The sequence below is a fragment of the Bos taurus genome, unplaced genomic scaffold, assembly GCF_002263795.3.
Source record: "Bos taurus isolate L1 Dominette 01449 registration number 42190680 breed Hereford unplaced genomic scaffold, ARS-UCD2.0 Leftover_ScbfJmS_2032, whole genome shotgun sequence".
Taxonomy (NCBI): Eukaryota; Metazoa; Chordata; class Mammalia; order Artiodactyla; family Bovidae; genus Bos; species Bos taurus.
In genome coordinates, this window is record NW_020191124.1 from 329 (window position 1) to 15,224 (window position 14,896).

At 51.0% G+C, this 14,896-nt stretch overlaps 1 long non-coding RNA gene across 1 annotated transcript; it reads left to right on the plus strand.

Moving 5' to 3' along the window:
- The first annotated feature begins 1,373 nt into the window (after nt 1–1,373).
- On the plus strand, nt 1,374–14,256 carry LOC132344761 (uncharacterized). The gene is made up of 2 exons (XR_009493711.1): nt 1,374–1,420; nt 5,118–14,256. It is a non-coding gene; the product is annotated as an uncharacterized lncRNA (long non-coding RNA).
- The last annotated feature ends 640 nt before the right edge of the window (nt 14,257–14,896 follow it).

The window sequence follows — 14,896 nt, forward strand, 5'->3', positions numbered from 1 at the left end:
CGTTGATCCTGAATTCTAGACAGCTTGGATTGCCTCTGTGGGCTGGATGGATTGTCCTACCGTTCACCGGGCGGCGGGAGCGAGGTCCCAGAGGCTCTCTGGACACCGGGCTGGGGCGGGGCTCACCGGGAGCCGTGGTGAAGTGGGCAGCGCCCGGGAGCGCGCCCGGGCGGGCGAAGCCGGGCGGCGCGCGTCGGGATCGGGGTCGTGGCGGGGATGGGGGCGGTCCCAGTGTGCTCCGGGGACCCACTGCGGCTGGGAAGGCACGGGAGCATGGCAGGGGCGGGCGGCCGGGCGGGGGTCGGCTCCTGGCGGGTGGTGGGGAGGGCTTCCCGTTGTCTCTCGGGGTCGGTGGCGGCTGGGAACGCCCACTGCGTCGCTCCTGGTCCAAGGGGTCGGCATCCAGTGGGCGCCGGACGGGGGTGGCGGACCACAGGTCAGGGAACTGGGACTGCGTGGAGCAGGAACCACGTAGTCCGCCCTCTGTTGGCACAACCTGGCGGTCGCAGAAGGCCTCGCCTTTGGGCTCAAGGCCTTGACCGCTCCACCCCTTTGCTGAAAGGTCAGAGCCGCGCGGTTTTCCCAAGCAGCCGAGTGTCCGCTGCAAGTCCAAGGCCAGACCTGAACTCTGGCGGTGCCACCCTGCTTCTGCACTTGGAGGCCAGCGGGCCTTGACACCTGCTGGGATGGGAAAGGGAAGGGTCCACGAATTGCACCCTAGAAACTTAGTAGGTGCATGGGTTTCAAAACCCGGTGGCCGCCCAGGCAGCAAACAAGGGAGGGAGGGCACCCTGCTGCCCTTTCATGGCAGCATCTGTGGCTGTCCTGCTGAGGGGGCTTTCCATGGGACGTGTGCAGTACAAGTTTGGGGTTTTGGAACGAATAATTAGAACGTGTAAATTTAAATGATGTGGTGGTTTGATCAACAAAACAAAACCAAACACAAACAAAAACCAAGCTCCAAGTTTTTTGCAATTTAGTCTTAATATTGAAGGCCTGTTTTCCTTCCACTGTGGCATTTGTACAGAAATGTGCGGGTTTTTTTTTTTTTTAATTTGTTTTTGTTTTTCTTTTTTTTTAGAAAAGATTCCGAAAAATGAGGGAAACAGGAAGCCCAGAGTGCCCCTGTAGTTTGGCGAAGGCCTTAGGAGGCACTTGGAAATGCTGGCTGGCTGTGAGGGGGGGAGGGGCAGATGTGCAAGAGCTGTGCAGGCTTGTCCTTTGCATGGATGTTTTTGTAGAATCCACCTCGGAGCCATCTCCTGATGTGTAAGAATTTCCCAGACAAACCTTGAGCTAAGCAATGCGTTTTTTCCTTAGGAAATGTTGGTCTTCAGCGATGTTCAAAGCTGTGTTATTCGGCTAGACTCTGGCTTCAGGTCGGTTCCCCCAAAGGCTCCGAAGCGACCTGAACCAAACAGTAGTTTTCCTCCTACCTTGTTTCTCCTCATCTACGTTAAGAGTATACTTTAAGAGTATCCTGGCACATACATGTTCTGCCTCACCCTACCTCAGTCATGTGTTCCAAGAACTTCTGTCCGTTTATTTATTGGTTAACATGTGATTCGTTTTGACTGCTGGGTCTTTGCTGCTCGCTGGAAGTTGCTAGGACCTCTGGACTGCAGTCTCCCATCTCTTGCTGACCTCTTGTTGACCTCTGCAGAATCCTGGTTGGTGGAGTGTTTAAGTTCCTTGTTCCTTTCACGCCGGACCTCCTGTGGTAAGTTTTCTCTCGCTTGGCCTTCTAAAGGTGGGGCATTGGCACGCCAAAGGTGCTAGAATCAAATTGATTAGGCAAGCGCGGTGAATAGAATGGGAGAAGGCAATGGCACCACTCCAGTACTCCTGCCTGAAAAAATCTCATGGACGGAAAGCCTCGAGGCCTGCCATCCAAGGGTCGCTCAGATCGGCAAGTACTGAGCGACTCACTTTCAACATCCCTTTCATGCATTGGGAGGAGGACATGGCAACCCCTCCAGTTCTGCCCTGGAGAAACCGCCAGGGACTGCGGGTGGGCCTGTGGCTCGACATTGGGGTCACACAGACTCCGGACTACGACTGAAACGACCTTCGCACAGCAGCAGCACAGCAGCAGCAGCAGTGCATTAAATCAAAAGGTTAGAACAGTCCAGGTAGGATCACACAAGCCACGCGTGAAGCAATACTTCTCACTTTTCCAAAGCTATACAAAAGGATTTCTGTTACTTATGGTCAACCTAGAAGAGATCACGGGAAGAGGTAAAGAAAACTTAAAATCCATTAGCCAAAGGCAGTTCAACCTCTCAAGAAACCTGTGCTAGCACAACACTCTTTTCGGGGGTCCACTTTCCCTAACAACCTTCCTGACCCATTCGGTACCATTCCTTTGCTTCTCCATCCTCAACTGCCACCTGGAAGAAAGAACGACGTCGTTTTTCCTTCAGAAAATGCGATTTTCATCGCCACATTACCCTTCTTTTTAATACCAAGTTCCTACAGTTCCCTTCACAACCAAGAACTGACTTGTATATGGCATTCGACAGATTGGTTGAACATACCTATCAGTGATTTAGCGCCCCTCCCCTCCCCCGCACGCACCGCACACACACACACACACAACACACACACACACACACACCCAAGATCAGAACCAACAAAACAAAAAAAAATTGCTTTCTTACGTTTCACATGTTAGGATGTTCCAGACACTTTATTGGATAGTCAAAAATCTCTTTTTTCCTGTGTAAAAGGAGTCCTTTCAAGGCGTGAATTGTTTCAGAACTTTAATTTATTTGGAAATGACCCAGCTTCTTCAGTACACTGTCGTCACTTAGGTTAGGCACAGGATAGAAACTTCGGATAACCAAAAAACACCTGGAGAAACGATTGTATGTTCAGTTCAGTTCAGTGGCTCAGTCTGGTCTGACTCTTTGGGACCGTCCGTGCCTGCAGGACGCTGTGGTCTTCCGTTGTCCATCACCAAATCCAGGGGCTGCTCAACTCATGTCCATCGAATCAGTGATGCCATCACAACCATCTTAGCTCTTGTCGTCCCTTCCCTTCTGCCTTCAATCAAAGACCTCAATAGGCAGATATTTCGAGTGTAATTAGTGTTCATAAGTTTCTAAAAAGCTCATATCACATTAATTTTTGTTTTGTTCTGTTTTTTCGAGGTACTTCTTGTTGACAAGCTTGTGACAGATAGAAAGATAATAGCAATTTTACCTCAGAACAAACCGAGCACTATGAACATTTGTGCTTCGTGTTGATGACTCTTAGACATTCTACAGTAGAGGAGCAAAAACAAAACTACTAATATTCATATTGACTAGTTTCCCAGTCACGGGACTCTGACATTCCCTGAGGTCAAAGTTTTCTTGTATTGGAAGCAGTTGGGTTTGCAAGGGCTGCCTTGTCTTGAGACCATTGAAATAAGAACTCAGAACTTGAGCACTATTATCAAAACACAAGGCTCACACTGACACAGACATCAATCCAGACAGACAAGACAAGACATCTTCCAGTTTTCCCGCCTGAGATGGAAAAGATTTCTTTGAGCCGTTTTTTCTGGGGAGTGGGGGGTGGGGCTGGCGGCAGGCAGGCTTTGGAAGGAGCTCCTGGTCTTGGAATTGCATATGAAAGAACCAGCTTTCCGGGTTCCAAGGAATCAAGTTTCCTTGGAAACCAACTTTGTCCGGTTCTATAGAGATATCATGGCCCTCCTAAGGTCAGGTCGTCGTTTCCTTTCCGTTAGTCCCTCGGTTTGATCCCTGATCTGACAGCTTGGATTGCCTCTGTGGGGTGGATGGATTGTCCCACGTTTCACCGGCGGCGGAGCGAGGTCCCAGAGGCTCTCCTGGAACCGGGCCGGGGGCGCGGGGCCTCACCGGAGAGCCCGTGGGAAGGTGGGCAGCGCGCCGGTGAGCGCGCCCGGGGCGGGGCGAAGCCGGGCGGGCGCGTCGGGAAGTCGATGGTCGTGGCGGGGATGGGGGGTCCAGTTGGCTCCGGGGATCCCCACTGCGGCTGGGAAGCGACCGGGAGCGATGCAGGGGCGGGGCGGCGCGGGGCGGGGGTCGGCTCTGGCGGCCTGGGGCAGGGCATTCCCCGTCTGTCCCTCCTCGGGGTCGCCGTGGCGGCTGAGAAACGCCACTGCGTGCGCTCCTGGTCCCAAAGGCGTCGGCATCCAGTGGGGCGGCGGAAGGGTGCGGACCACAGGTCAGGGAACTGGGACTGCGTGGAGCAGGGAACCACGTAGTCCGCCCTCTGTTGGCACAACCTGGCGGTCGCAGAAAGGCCTCGCCTTTGGGCTCAAGGCCTTGACCGCTCCACCCCTTTGCTGAAAGGTCAGAGCCGCGCGGTTTTCCCAAGCAGCCTAGTGTCCGCTGCAAGTCCAAGGGCCAGAACCCTGAACTCTGGCCGGCTGGCCCAGCCCTGCTTCTGGCACTTTGGAGGCCAGCGGGCCCTTGACCACCTGCTGGGATGGGAAAGGGAAGGGTCCACGAATTGCACCCTAGAAACTTCGTAGGGTGCATGGGTTTCAAAACCCGGTGGCCGCCCAGGCAGCAAACAAGGGAGGAGGGCACCCTGCTGCCCTTTCATGGCAGCATCTGTGGCTGTCCTGCTGAGGGGCCTTTCCATGGGGACCGTGTGCAGTACAAGTTTGGTGTTTGGAACCGAATAATTAGAACGTGTAAAAATTTTAAATGATGTGGTGGTTTGATTCAAACAAAACAAAACAAAACAAAACAAAAAACCAAGCTCCAAGTTTTTTGCAAATTTAGGTCTTAATATTGAAGGCCTGTGTTCCTTCCACTGTGGCATTGTACGAAGAAATGTGCGGGTTGTTTTTTTTTTTTTTTTTTTAATTTGTTTTTTGTTTTTCTTTTTTTTTAGAAAAGATTCCGAAAAATGAGGGAAACAGGAAGCCCAGAGGTGCCCCTGTAGTTTGGCGAAGGCCTTAGGAGGTCACTTGGAAATGCTGCTGGCTGTGAGGGGGGGAGGGGGCAGATGTGCACAGAGCTGTGCAGGCTTGTCCTTTGGCATGGATGTTCTTTGTAGAAGTCCACCTCGGAGCCATCTCCTGATGTGTAAGAATTTCCCAGACAAACCTTGAGCTAAGCAATGCGTTTTTTCCTTAGGAAATGTTGGTCTTCAGCGATGTTCAAAGCCTGTGTATTTCGGCTAGACTCTGGCTTCAGGTCGGTTCCCCCAAAAGGCTCAGAAGCGACCTGAACCAAACAGTAAGTTTTCCCCCTACCTTGTTCTCCTCATCTACGTTAAGAGTATACTTTAAGAGTATCCTGGCACATACATGTACTGCCTCACCCCTAACCTCAGTCATGTGTTCCAAGAACTTCTGTCCGTTTATTTATTTGTTTTTGGTAACATTGAATTCGTTTTGACTATGCTGGGTCTTTGCTGCTCGCTGGAAGTTGCTAGGACCTCTGGACTGCAGTCTCCCATCTCTTGCTGACCTCTTGTTGACCTCTGCAGAATCCTGGTTGGTGGGAGCTTGTTAGTTCCTTGTTCCTTACCCGGACCTCCTGTGGTAAGTGTTTTCTCTCCTCTGCGGCCTGGTAAGGGTGGGTGGGCATTGGCATCCCAAAGGTGGCTAGAAGTCAATGATTTCGGCAGGCTTGTGAATAGATATGGGAGAAGGCAATGGCACCCCACTCCAGTACTCTTGCCTGGAAAATCTCATGGACGGAAGAGCCTGGTAGGCTGCAGTCCATGGGGTCGCTCAGAGTCGGGCACGACTGAGCGACTTCACTTTCACATTTCACTTTCATGCATTGGAGGAGGACATGGCAACCCACTCCAGTGTTCTTGCCTGGAGAACCCCAGGGACTGCGGGGCCTGGTGGGCTGCCGTCCATGGGGTCACACAGACTCGGACACGACTGAAACGACTTCGCAGCAGCAGCAGCAGCAGCAGCAGCAGCAGCAGCAGTGCATAGATATCAAAAGGGTTTAGAACAGTCAGGTAGGATCACACAAGTCACCGTGAAGCAATACTTCTCCACTTAGCCAAAGCTAACAAAAGATTTCTCTTCTAGGTCAACCTAGAAGAGATCACGGAAGAGGTAAAGAAACTTAAAATCCATTAGCAAAGGCAGTTCAACCTCTCAAGAAACCTTGTGCTAGGCACAACACTCTTTTCTGGGGGTCCACTTTCCCTACAACCTCCTTATCCCATTCTGTACCCATTCCTTTGCTTCTCCCATCCTGAAACTGCCACCTGGAAGAAAGAACGACGTCGTTTTCCTTCAGAAAATGCGATTTCATGCCACATACCTTCTTTTAATACCAAGTCATACATTTCCCTTCAGCAACCAAGAACTGACTTTTATATTGGCATTCGACAGATTGGTGAACATACCTATCAGTGATAGCAGCGCCCCGCCCCTCCCCTCCCCCGCACGCACGCACGCACGCACACACACACACACACACACACACACACCCCCCAAGATCAGAACCAAACAAAACAAAAAAAAATTGCTTTCTTACGTTTCACATGTCAGGATGGTGCCAGACACTCTTATTGGATAGTCAAAAATCTCTTTTGTTTCTGTGTAAAAGGGAGGTCCTTTCAAGGCGTGAATGTTTCAGAACTTTAATTTATTTGGAAATGACCCAGCTCTTCAGTACACTGTCGTCACTTAGTTTAGCACAGGATAGAAACTCGGGTAACCAAAACACCTGGAGAAACGATTGTATGTTCAGTTCAGTTCAGTGGCTCAGTCGTGTCTGACTCTTTGGGACCCCGTGGCCTGCAGGACGCTGGGCTTCCGTGTCCATCACCAACTCCAGGGGCTTGCTCAAACTCATGTCCATCGAATCAGTGATGCCATCCAACCATCTTAGCCTCTGTCGTCCCCTTCTCCTCTGCCTTCAATCAAGACTCTCATAGGCAGATATTTTCGAGTGTAATTAGTGTTCATAGTTTCTCTAAAAGCTCATATCACATTTAATTTTTCGTTTTGTTCCTGTTCTTTCGAGGTACTTTCTTGTTGACAAGCTTGTGACAGATAGAACGATATAGCAATTTTTACCTCAGAACAAACCGAGGCACTATGAACATTTTGTGCTTCGTGTTGATGACTCTTAGACATGTCTACAGTAGAGGAGCAAAAACAAAACTACTAGATATTTCATATTGACTAGTTCCCAGTTCACGGGACTCTGACATTCCCTGAGGTCAAAGTTTTCTTGTATTGGAAGCAGTTGGGTTTGCAAGGGCTGCCTTGTCTTGAGACCATTGAAATAAGAACTCAGAACTTGAGCACTATTATCAAAAATCACAAGGCTCACACTGACACAGACATCAATCCAGACAGACAAGACAAGACATCTTCCAGTTTTCCGCCTGAGATGGAAAAGATTTCTTTGAGCCGTTTTTTCTGGGGAGTGGGGGGTGGGGCTGGCGGCCAGGCAGGCTTTGGGAAGGAGCTCCTGGTTTGGAATTGCATATGAAAAGAACCAGCTTTCCGGGTTCCAAGGAATCAAGTTTCCTTGGAAACCAACTTTGTCCGGTTCTATAGAATATCATGGCCCTCCTAGGTCAGGTCGTCTTTCCTTTCCGTAGCCCTCGTTGGATCCCTGAATTCTAGACAGCTTGGATTGCCTCTGTGGGCTGGATGGATTGTCCTCCCGTTTCACCGGGCGGCGGGAGCGAGGTCCCAGAGGCTCTCCTGGAACCGGGCGTGGGGGCGGGGCTCACCGGGAGCCCGTGGTGAAGGTGGGCGGCGCGCCGGGAGCGCGCCCGGGGCGGGGCGAAGCCGGGCGGCGCGGGTCGGGAATCGGGTCGTGGCGGGGATCGGGGGCGGTCCCAGTTGTGCTCCGGGGATCCCCACTGCGGCTGGGAAGGCACCGGGAGCATGGCAGGGGCGGGGCGGCGCGGGGCGGGGGTCGGCTCCTGGCGGGGGTGGGGGAGGGCTTCCCCGTTGTCCTCTCGGGGGTCGCCGTGGCGGCTGGGAACGCCCACTGCGTGCGCTCCTGGGTCCCCAAGGGTCGGCATCCAGTGGGCGCGGCGGAGGGGTGCGGACCACAGGTCAGGGAACTGGGACTGCGTGGAGCAGGGAACCACGTAGTCCGCCCTCTGTTGGCACAACCTGGCGGTCGCAGAAAGGCCTCGCCTTTGGGCTCAAGGCCTTGACCGCTCCACCCCTTTGCTGAAAGGTCAGAGCCGCGCGGTTTTCCCAAGCAGCCTAGTGTCCGCTGCAAGTCCAAGGGCCAGAACCCTGAACTCTGGCCGGCTGGCCCAGCCCTGCTTCTGGCACTTTGGAGGCCAGCGGGCCCTTGACCACCTGCTGGGATGGGAAAGGGAAGGGTCCACGAATTGCACCCTAGAAACTTAGTAGGGTGCATGGGTTTCAAAACCCGGTGGCCGCCCAGGCAGCAAACAAGGGAGGAGGGCACCCTGCTGCCCTTTCATGGCAGCATCTGTGGCTGTCCTGCTGAGGGGGCCTTTCCATGGGGACCGTGTGCAGTACAAGTTTGGTGTTTGGGAACCGAATAATTAGAACGTGTAAAAATTTTAAATGATGTGGTGGTTTGATTCAAACAAAACAAAACAAAACAAAACAAAAAACCAAGCTCCAAGTTTTTTGCAAATTTAGGTCTTAATATTGAAGGCCTGTGTTCCTTCCACTGTGGCATTGTACGAAGAAATGTGCGGGTTGTTTTTTTTTTTTTTTTTAATTTGTTTTTTGTTTTTCTTTTTTTTTAGAAAAGATTCCGAAAAATGAGGGAAACAGGAAGCCCAGAGGTGCCCCTGTAGTTTGGCGAAGGCCTTAGGAGGTCACTTGGAAATGCTGCTGGCTGTGAGGGGGGGAGGGGGCAGATGTGCACAGAGCTGTGCAGGCTTGTCCTTGGCATGGATGTTCTTTGTAGAAGTCCACCTCGGAGCCATCTCCTGATGTGTAAGAATTTCCCAGACAAACCTTGAGCTAAGCAATGCGTTTTTTCCTTAGGAAATGTTGGTCTTCAGCGATGTTCAAAGCCTGTGTATTTCGGCTAGACTCTGGCTTCAGGTCGGTTCCCCCAAAAGGCTCAGAAGCGACCTGAACCAAACAGTAAGTTTTCCCCCTACCTTGTTCTCCTCATCTACGTTAAGAGTATACTTTAAGAGTATCCTGGCACATACATGTACTGCCTCACCCCTAACCTCAGTCATGTGTTCCAAGAACTTCTGTCCGTTTATTTATTTGTTTTTGGTAACATTGAATTCGTTTTGACTATGCTGGGTCTTTGCTGCTCGCTGGAAGTTGCTAGGACCTCTGGACTGCAGTCTCCCATCTCTTGCTGACCTCTTGTTGACCTCTGCAGAATCCTGGTTGGTGGGAGCTTGTTAGTTCCTTGTTCCTTACCCGGACCTCCTGTGGTAAGTGTTTTCTCTCCTCTGCGGCCTGGTAAGGGTGGGTGGGCATTGGCATCCCAAAGGTGGCTAGAAGTCAATGATTTCGGCAGGCTTGTGAATAGATATGGGAGAAGGCAATGGCACCCCACTCCAGTACTCTTGCCTGGAAAATCTCATGGACGGAAGAGCCTGGTAGGCTGCAGTCCATGGGGTCGCTCAGAGTCGGGCACGACTGAGCGACTTCACTTTCACATTTCACTTTCATGCATTGGAGGAGGACATGGCAACCCACTCCAGTGTTCTTGCCTGGAGAACCCCAGGGACTGCGGGGCCTGGTGGGCTGCCGTCCATGGGGTCACACAGACTCGGACACGACTGAAACGACTTCGCAGCAGCAGCAGCAGCAGCAGCAGCAGCAGCAGTGCATAGATATCAAAAGGGTTTAGAACAGTCAGGTAGGATCACACAAGTCACCGTGAAGCAATACTTCTCCACTTAGCCAAAGCTAACAAAAGATTTCTCTTCTAGGTCAACCTAGAAGAGATCACGGAAGAGGTAAAGAAACTTAAAATCCATTAGCAAAGGCAGTTCAACCTCTCAAGAAACCTTGTGCTAGGCACAACACTCTTTTCTGGGGGTCCACTTTCCCTACAACCTCCTTATCCCATTCTGTACCCATTCCTTTGCTTCTCCCATCCTGAAACTGCCACCTGGAAGAAAGAACGACGTCGTTTTCCTTCAGAAAATGCGATTTCATGCCACATACCTTCTTTTAATACCAAGTCATACATTTCCCTTCAGCAACCAAGAACTGACTTTTATATTGGCATTCGACAGATTGGTGAACATACCTATCAGTGATAGCAGCGCCCCGCCCCTCCCCTCCCCCGCACGCACGCACGCACGCACACACACACACACACACACACACACACCCCCCAAGATCAGAACCAAACAAAACAAAAAAAAATTGCTTTCTTACGTTTCACATGTCAGGATGGTGCCAGACACTCTTATTGGATAGTCAAAAATCTCTTTTGTTTCTGTGTAAAAGGGAGGTCCTTTCAAGGCGTGAATGTTTCAGAACTTTAATTTATTTGGAAATGACCCAGCTCTTCAGTACACTGTCGTCACTTAGTTTAGCACAGGATAGAAACTCGGGTAACCAAAACACCTGGAGAAACGATTGTATGTTCAGTTCAGTTCAGTGGCTCAGTCGTGTCTGACTCTTTGGGACCCCGTGGCCTGCAGGACGCTGGGCTTCCGTGTCCATCACCAACTCCAGGGGCTTGCTCAAACTCATGTCCATCGAATCAGTGATGCCATCCAACCATCTTAGCCTCTGTCGTCCCCTTCTCCTCTGCCTTCAATCAAGACTCTCATAGGCAGATATTTTCGAGTGTAATTAGTGTTCATAGTTTCTCTAAAAGCTCATATCACATTTAATTTTTCGTTTTGTTCCTGTTCTTTCGAGGTACTTTCTTGTTGACAAGCTTGTGACAGATAGAACGATATAGCAATTTTTACCTCAGAACAAACCGAGGCACTATGAACATTTTGTGCTTCGTGTTGATGACTCTTAGACATGTCTACAGTAGAGGAGCAAAAACAAAACTACTAGATATTTCATATTGACTAGTTCCCAGTTCACGGGACTCTGACATTCCCTGAGGTCAAAGTTTTCTTGTATTGGAAGCAGTTGGGTTTGCAAGGGCTGCCTTGTCTTGAGACCATTGAAATAAGAACTCAGAACTTGAGCACTATTATCAAAAATCACAAGGCTCACACTGACACAGACATCAATCCAGACAGACAAGACAAGACATCTTCCAGTTTTCCGCCTGAGATGGAAAAGATTTCTTTGAGCCGTTTTTTCTGGGGAGTGGGGGGTGGGGCTGGCGGCCAGGCAGGCTTTGGGAAGGAGCTCCTGGTTTGGAATTGCATATGAAAAGAACCAGCTTTCCGGGTTCCAAGGAATCAAGTTTCCTTGGAAACCAACTTTGTCCGGTTCTATAGAATATCATGGCCCTCCTAGGTCAGGTCGTCTTTCCTTTCCGTAGCCCTCGTTGGATCCCTGAATTCTAGACAGCTTGGATTGCCTCTGTGGGCTGGATGGATTGTCCTCCCGTTTCACCGGGCGGCGGGAGCGAGGTCCCAGAGGCTCTCCTGGAACCGGGCGTGGGGGCGGGGCTCACCGGGAGCCCGTGGTGAAGGTGGGCGGCGCGCCGGGAGCGCGCCCGGGGCGGGGCGAAGCCGGGCGGCGCGGGTCGGGAATCGGGTCGTGGCGGGGATCGGGGGCGGTCCCAGTTGTGCTCCGGGGATCCCCACTGCGGCTGGGAAGGCACCGGGAGCATGGCAGGGGCGGGGCGGCGCGGGGCGGGGGTCGGCTCCTGGCGGGGGTGGGGGAGGGCTTCCCCGTTGTCCTCTCGGGGGTCGCCGTGGCGGCTGGGAACGCCCACTGCGTGCGCTCCTGGGTCCCCAAGGGTCGGCATCCAGTGGGCGCGGCGGAGGGGTGCGGACCACAGGTCAGGGAACTGGGACTGCGTGGAGCAGGGAACCACGTAGTCCGCCCTCTGTTGGCACAACCTGGCGGTCGCAGAAAGGCCTCGCCTTTGGGCTCAAGGCCTTGACCGCTCCACCCCTTTGCTGAAAGGTCAGAGCCGCGCGGTTTTCCCAAGCAGCCTAGTGTCCGCTGCAAGTCCAAGGGCCAGAACCCTGAACTCTGGCCGGCTGGCCCAGCCCTGCTTCTGGCACTTTGGAGGCCAGCGGGCCCTTGACCACCTGCTGGGATGGGAAAGGGAAGGGTCCACGAATTGCACCCTAGAAACTTAGTAGGGTGCATGGGTTTCAAAACCCGGTGGCCGCCCAGGCAGCAAACAAGGGAGGAGGGCACCCTGCTGCCCTTTCATGGCAGCATCTGTGGCTGTCCTGCTGAGGGGGCCTTTCCATGGGGACCGTGTGCAGTACAAGTTTGGTGTTTGGGAACCGAATAATTAGAACGTGTAAAAATTTTAAATGATGTGGTGGTTTGATTCAAACAAAACAAAACAAAACAAAACAAAAAACCAAGCTCCAAGTTTTTTGCAAATTTAGGTCTTAATATTGAAGGCCTGTGTTCCTTCCACTGTGGCATTGTACGAAGAAATGTGCGGGTTGTTTTTTTTTTTTTTTTTTTAATTTGTTTTTTGTTTTTCTTTTTTTTTAGAAAAGATTCCGAAAAATGAGGGAAACAGGAAGCCCAGAGGTGCCCCTGTAGTTTGGCGAAGGCCTTAGGAGGTCACTTGGAAATGCTGCTGGCTGTGAGGGGGGGAGGGGGCAGATGTGCACAGAGCTGTGCAGGCTTGTCCTTGGCATGGATGTTCTTTGTAGAAGTCCACCTCGGAGCCATCTCCTGATGTGTAAGAATTTCCCAGACAAACCTTGAGCTAAGCAATGCGTTTTTTCCTTAGGAAATGTTGGTCTTCAGCGATGTTCAAAGCCTGTGTATTTCGGCTAGACTCTGGCTTCAGGTCGGTTCCCCCAAAAGGCTCAGAAGCGACCTGAACCAAACAGTAAGTTTTCCCCCTACCTTGTTCTCCTCATCTACGTTAAGAGTATACTTTAAGAGTATCCTGGCACATACATGTACTGCCTCACCCCTAACCTCAGTCATGTGTTCCAAGAACTTCTGTCCGTTTATTTATTTGTTTTTGGTAACATTGAATTCGTTTTGACTATGCTGGGTCTTTGCTGCTCGCTGGAAGTTGCTAGGACCTCTGGACTGCAGTCTCCCATCTCTTGCTGACCTCTTGTTGACCTCTGCAGAATCCTGGTTGGTGGGAGCTTGTTAGTTCCTTGTTCCTTACCCGGACCTCCTGTGGTAAGTGTTTTCTCTCCTCTGCGGCCTGGTAAGGGTGGGTGGGCATTGGCATCCCAAAGGTGGCTAGAAGTCAATGATTTCGGCAGGCTTGTGAATAGATATGGGAGAAGGCAATGGCACCCCACTCCAGTACTCTTGCCTGGAAAATCTCATGGACGGAAGAGCCTGGTAGGCTGCAGTCCATGGGGTCGCTCAGAGTCGGGCACGACTGAGCGACTTCACTTTCACATTTCACTTTCATGCATTGGAGGAGGACATGGCAACCCACTCCAGTGTTCTTGCCTGGAGAACCCCAGGGACTGCGGGGCCTGGTGGGCTGCCGTCCATGGGGTCACACAGACTCGGACACGACTGAAACGACTTCGCAGCAGCAGCAGCAGCAGCAGCAGCAGCAGTGCATAGATATCAAAAGGGTTTAGAACAGTCAGGTAGGATCACACAAGTCACCGTGAAGCAATACTTCTCCACTTAGCCAAAGCTAACAAAAGATTTCTCTTCTAGGTCAACCTAGAAGAGATCACGGAAGAGGTAAAGAAACTTAAAATCCATTAGCAAAGGCAGTTCAACCTCTCAAGAAACCTTGTGCTAGGCACAACACTCTTTTCTGGGGGTCCACTTTCCCTACAACCTCCTTATCCCATTCTGTACCCATTCCTTTGCTTCTCCCATCCTGAAACTGCCACCTGGAAGAAAGAACGACGTCGTTTTCCTTCAGAAAATGCGATTTCATGCCACATACCTTCTTTTAATACCAAGTCATACATTTCCCTTCAGCAACCAAGAACTGACTTTTATATTGGCATTCGACAGATTGGTGAACATACCTATCAGTGATAGCAGCGCCCCGCCCCTCCCCTCCCCCGCACGCACGCACGCACGCACACACACACACACACACACACACACCCCCCAAGATCAGAACCAAACAAAACAAAAAAAAATTGCTTTCTTACGTTTCACATGTCAGGATGGTGCCAGACACTCTTATTGGATAGTCAAAAATCTCTTTTGTTTCTGTGTAAAAGGGAGGTCCTTTCAAGGCGTGAATGTTTCAGAACTTTAATTTATTTGGAAATGACCCAGCTCTTCAGTACACTGTCGTCACTTAGTTTAGCACAGGATAGAAACTCGGGTAACCAAAACACCTGGAGAAACGATTGTATGTTCAGTTCAGTTCAGTGGCTCAGTCGTGTCTGACTCTTTGGGACCCCGTGGCCTGCAGGACGCTGGGCTTCCGTGTCCATCACCAACTCCAGGGGCTTGCTCAAACTCATGTCCATCGAATCAGTGATGCCATCCAACCATCTTAGCCTCTGTCGTCCCCTTCTCCTCTGCCTTCAATCAAGACTCTCATAGGCAGATATTTTCGAGTGTAATTAGTGTTCATAGTTTCTCTAAAAGCTCATATCACATTTAATTTTTCGTTTTGTTCCTGTTCTTTCGAGGTACTTTCTTGTTGACAAGCTTGTGACAGATAGAACGATATAGCAATTTTTACCTCAGAACAAACCGAGGCACTATGAACATTTTGTGCTTCGTGTTGATGACTCTTAGACATGTCTACAGTAGAGGAGCAAAAACAAAACTACTAGATATTTCATATTGACTAGTTCCCAGTTCACGGGACTCTGACATTCCCTGAGGTCAAAGTTTTCTTGTATTGGAAGCAGTTGGGTTTGCAAGGGCTGCCTTGTCTTG